Source organism: Vombatus ursinus, unplaced genomic scaffold, assembly GCF_900497805.2.
Source record: "Vombatus ursinus unplaced genomic scaffold, bare-nosed wombat genome assembly UNPS02014839.1, whole genome shotgun sequence".
Taxonomy (NCBI): Eukaryota; Metazoa; Chordata; class Mammalia; order Diprotodontia; family Vombatidae; genus Vombatus; species Vombatus ursinus.
Window position 1 is genome coordinate 1,865,537 of NW_020954617.1, and position 6,072 is coordinate 1,871,608.

A 6,072-nucleotide genomic window follows, 5' to 3' on the forward strand; every position below is an offset into this window, starting at 1 on the left:
CTATAGCAGAGATATTATGGATGCAACAAAGTCTCAAATTATATCATTCACTATATCATTCTCTGAAGGAAGTTTAGCAGTGAAAATGCCTCTGATATTTTTTATTCTTTTTTTTTTATCCAATCTTCAATGCCGTGGATCAAGAGGTTTTTGTCCCTATTTTAAAGTTCTTTGGCACCAAGAGCATCAACTATAGTAGGCCCTGAGCCAATTACTTTTACTTCATTGCTGAGAAAATTCCAACCTGTTTTATTTCCCCAGGAAATGTATTTGAGAGAAATCTCTGGGAAAGCTAAATTTCCTAATGGGTATGTGGGAAATATAAGGACTTGCCAAAGAACTGTAAAACTTCTCATTAACACCACCAACCAAGAAGCAAAAGCAAGCTCCACATTTTGGCATTCATAAAAGAGTACATGATTTTTCCTGCTATGTTTAATCAGGGGTCCCTTCAACACCCACTACCACATACATAAACTATACAAAGCTATCATTAAAAATGAAAAAAAAAAGTTTTTGTTTTTGTTAATGGCAGTGGCGAATGGTAGTGATCACTAAATGTTTTACAAGAAATGATAAGGATGATGATGATGACAGCTAGCATTTATATATTGCCTTAAGTTTTGCTAAGCACTTTACACATTTATCTCATTTTATTCTCACAACAACCCTAGGAGGTAGGTGCTGTTATTATTCCCATTTTATAGATAGGGAAACTGTGGCAAACTCATTAAGTAACCTTCCTAGGGTCATACAGCTAGTGAGTGTCTGAGGCCAGATTTGAACTGAGGTCTTCCATTCCAAATTCAGTGTTTCATCTACTAAGGTCTCAAGCAGAAATATTAAAAGAATTGAGGATTGTTCAACTTATAGAAGGAAAGGATCAAGCAAGAGATTAATGAGAATTTTCAAATATATGAAGGATTAACAATAATTGTAATTATCAGTTCTCCATAAATTTCATTTTCACACTTGCATGCCTTGTCATTTCTCTAAGACTTAAGTTATTGAGGGCAGAAATATCTAACCTGCCTTACCTGCCTCTTTTTTTTCACTCAGTGCCTGGAATTGTATATAGAAGGTAGTTCAGAAGATCATTACAGTTAGGACCAGAAGGAACATCTGAAGCCACATTCTAACCTCTTCAGCTTATTGATGAGGATATTAAAGCCCAAGGAGGTTTTCAGTTACTTGCTCAAGGCCATGTTAGGTAATGAATAACAAAGGTGGGATTTGAAAAGTGGGATTTCTCTGACTCTAGAATTAGTACTCTCTCTACAATACTACAATGCCATGGATTTAAACCTGAAAGTGATCTCAGAGACCAGACTAAGCCCTAATTTTTCAGAGGAAGAAAAAGACCCAGAGACTTAAATTTGTCCAAGGTCCTCCAGGTGCTAAGTAGCAGAGTGAGATTCAGTCAGGGTCTCCTTACTCTAAATTCAGGGTTGGAATTTACCAAGCAGGGCAGTTAATGGAAAGAACTCTGAGCCTGAAATCAGATGACCTTGGCTTGAGATTCAGCACTCAAAAACTGCTGTCATGGGCAAGTCATTTAACCTTCTGGATTCTCAATTTCTTCATCTCCAAAATGGAACTCATAATTCTTACCTCAGTGAGTTGTTATGAAAAAGTATTTTGTAAATATTGTATTGTATGAACGTGAGTTAGTAGTATGAATGGTTATTGGTTGTTGTCCTTCATGCTCAGACCAAAATGCTATCACAGTGTCTGGGTCCACGGACAATGTGTTCGACTCTGGTTGATCAGATCAAAACAAACTTGGGAAGGCTCTATCATAGCTTGGGCACTAATAGTCCATAGGAACATGTGGAATGAAGATGTCTCTAAATTTGCACATCTCATGTTTCTTTTGAGTTACTGCACATACTGCACATATTACACTCACACATACACACACATACACATACATATACACATAATACATATATTATATATATATATACATATAAAACTCTGTCTGTCTGTCTCTTGTTCTATCTATATCCATATATAACTTTTTCTCTCACTATACATATATATGTATTATATATGTATTATATATGTAAAACTTGCTCCCTGTGTATCCATATATATAATATATAGTACTATCTGTATATATATATGTATATATAATTTTCTCTTTATACATTTTATTTTCTATAAATTTTACTCTCTTTCTCTACACACACACACACACAGACACACACACACTCTGAGGCAATGAGCAGTGAAGTGCCTTGCCCAAAGACACACAACCAAGTGGTGGTGATGCTTGGTGCAGCTGCCAGTTGTGTTACAGCACTGGCACTGAACTGAGGTTAGAGAAAAGCCCAGAGAAACTCTGAAAGATTAGTAAAGAACACCTGGGAAAAAGTGATAAGAACAAGTATAATTTAACTTGAAGAAGGTGAGGGGAAATCTGAATGAGTCATAACAGTGGGAGTGAGAATGGGTTCCCCTCCTTGGACCATTTCAAGTAGAGCTTTGATGGTTGCAGCTGATTCAGTTACCTCTGCCAATTCAGACAACCCTGGGAGGTAGGTATTATTATCCATATTTTATAGGTGGGTACAGGGGGCCTGTTCATAGTTCCAGGGCAGAGAAGTGTTTGTTGTCTCACACACACCAGAGCACAGGTCAAGAGAACAGTGACCACACCTCTCCTTGGATCATGCCACCTTGGAAGAAATGAGGGCTTGTAGAACCCCAGAACTAGCTCTGAAAAAAGCACCTGGCCAGAGTGAAAGTTTCTCTTGGAGAAGGAAAGTGGAACATGAGGCTACAGATGTCTATTCTGCCTCAATTGCAGCCACACACAACTACAGCTTCTCACTGTATGTGGTCCCTCTTTCCACTTGGGGATCTGTATCCATGTATGTATGTGTATGTACATGTATATGTATATGTATGCTTGTATGTATATGTATGTACAGTACTTTATATATGTTTATATAAACACATTATTTTCTGTATATATACACACATATAGTATTTTATCTAACTTTCTGTGTGTATAACTTTCTCTCATAATTTTTTAACTTTATATACAGTTCTCTCTTTCTCTCTCTGTATACAAACATGTATGTGCATATATGTGTGTTATAGTCCACAGGATCATAAATATGTGTTTATGTGTGTAGTGTCCAACTCTTCATGTTCCATTCCTATCTATCTATCTGTCTATCTGTCTATCTCTCTATGGACAGACAGACATGGAAGAACTCATTGAGTTTTAGAGTGGTGATACACTTGATTAAGTGTCTGAGCTAAGTTTTGGAATTTCTATTCCTAGAGATCTTCAAGGAAAGAATAGAAAGCTATCTATGACATATCCTTGCAATAGACCTTTACCTCCCTAAGCATTCTCCAGGAGTACTGCTCTTAAACCTGGACAAGCTGATCTGGGGGCATCAGGAGGCTTTCCACTTTGGGGGAACCATGCTCATTATTGACACAAAAATTTTTAATATAAAATGAAATATGCAGAATAAGCAAAAATAATTGTAAATGATATGAACAACTAAACAATTTTATTATTTATAGGGAATATGTTGCATAGGCTGTGGGGACATCTGAATACATCTAAATTAAGCCAGCCAATTGTGCTGGGTTATGGGTTAGGAAAGTAGTAGGAAGGCTTTGGAAGGGCAGAAGTGTAACAAGGTGATATTTGAATGGCTACGAGAAAAAAGGAATTTGGACAAGTGGTTGGGGCTTGTGTCAGTCGAGTTTAATTCACCTCCCTCTTTAGTAGCAGTCTCTGAAATGGAAGGTGGGGGGTGGGAAAGGGGAAGAGGAAACCCGTGGAGCCCTCAACTGTTGGGCTAGGCAGAACCAGAATTAGAATCTCACACCCCCAGTGTCCCCAGAGTAAGGGCACTCAGCCTGGGGACAGGACCAGAAACTGGCTATATGCTGTGGCCTGAGCTGTCCAGGGTGCTGTTTTCATTGTGGCACTGCTCGTATTGGAGGTGTGGCAGAGAAAAAGACATAGGCAAAGGTATTGTGAATCTTCTCTCCAACTGCAAAATGAGGGGAATCATTGCAGGAGTGGCCATCAATGTCATGTTCCTGCTCTGAGTTCCTCTTTTCCTCCTACCTCCAAACTCCAAGGTACAGAGAAAATATAACAACAATAACAACATCTAGCATTTGCATAGTACTCTAAGGTCTGCAAAGTACTTTACATATGTTATCTCATTTAATCCTCACATCAACCCTGGGATATAGGATACATATACATACATACATATATGTGTGTATACATACATATATATGTGTGTGTATATATATATGATTCTTATTGATATATTGGGTTTTTTATATCATCATAATTTCCCCCTTCATTCCTCCTTCTCCCAGAGAACCATCCCATATGACAAATAGTATTTTTTAAAGACAAAAGAGAAAAAAGAGGGAAAGACAAACATAACTAAGATTTGGGAGAAAATCTGAAAACATGTGCAATGTGCAACATTTGTGGACCTCCCATCTCTGCAAAGGGGTTGGTGCAAGTAAGGGGTGTGCTAAAACCAGCTGTGAAAGCCCTCCATTGTTAAAATATCAATGTGACAATTTGCACCTTGGAAATTGGCAAACATTACACATCAGGGCTTGATTTATCATTTTGTTGATAGTCTAGCCTTAAGAAAGTGATGGAGAAAATGTTAATAAGTATGTTGTAAATTCATTTTTCTTTTCTGGGAGCTGTGTGTCAAACATTCACTAGCATGCTTTGGGTGGGGGTGTCTTCTGGCAGCTTTTCTTTTGAGCCATGTTTGTTCTGCATAATTTTGCAATAAACACTTTTAATGTGTGTGTATGTGTGGTTGTTCTTCCCTTTTACATTGTTATAGTCATTGTATATATATTTTTTTCTTGGCTCTGTTTGCTTCTGTATGCTTCAGTTCATGCAAATCTGTATGACTCCATGTGCAGAGCTCCCTCCCCTGCACTACCTATACTAGACATCTAAGTAATTATTTTTGAAATCTTAGAAATAGTAAATTTGAATTTAGAACTCTACTTTTCCTTCTCTAATACTTCAAAGGTAGATGGGGACTAGAAGTAGTGAGTATAATATGTGAAGAGGTAGATTTCACTTCAATGTAAGGATCTGGTAAGAGGCAGCTTGGTTTAGAGTAGGATGACCCCTGACACATGCCGGTTGTATGATCATGGGCAAGTTATTTAAACACTATGAAATGTGCACAAAAATAGTCATTAAAAAGAATATTGAAGTGAAATAAACAATTGTAAGATATTTAATGATGCAAAAACCTTTTTTGCTGTCACTAAAATACTACTTTTTAATGATAAAATCATTAAATATGGTTTATTATTTTTAAAGAAAGCCTATGCATGCAGGTATCACAAGCATAAATAATAAATGCTTAGTAATTATTCAGTTAATTTAATTTATGTAATTAGCCAAGAACACAATTTTTTTAGCTACTTTATACACAAAATGACAATCAACAATAGATTTAAGTCAGTTAATACTTTCACAGTAATCACTTTTTAAGATAAAAATTGAACCTTTAAATTCAATGATCTAGAGAACTCCAAGGTGAGGAAATTCCCTTTGCTATTGCAGGCCTGTGTCTTTTCTGTAATTTATAGACTTAGAGAGTCATAGTAGTGGGAGGTTTTAACTTTCCCAGCATCACACAAGGCCAGCTCTCTATTTAATAGGCCATACTGTCTCATACTTTTAATATTTTATATGATTCTTTGGTGGATTTATTTCATTCCATACTATATTTATAATTATGTATTGCTACCATATATTTTGTTAGAATAACTAGTTTTGTACAATTATATTCTAGTCAGACAGAACTGGGAGATGTTCTCCAAACCTAGTCTTCCATCTCTTGCCTTTGTATGTTTTTGTGGTGTGTCCCCAAAGTCTGGCATGAACTTCCTCTTCATCTTAAGCCTATCACCTTTTCCCTCAAGGTTCAGGCTGGGTGCCCCCTCTTCCCTGATCCTCCTAACTCTATATTCTCTCTCACTTACATTTTCTTGAACTCTTTGTATCTGAACCTTGGACTCTTGATAATCTATCTT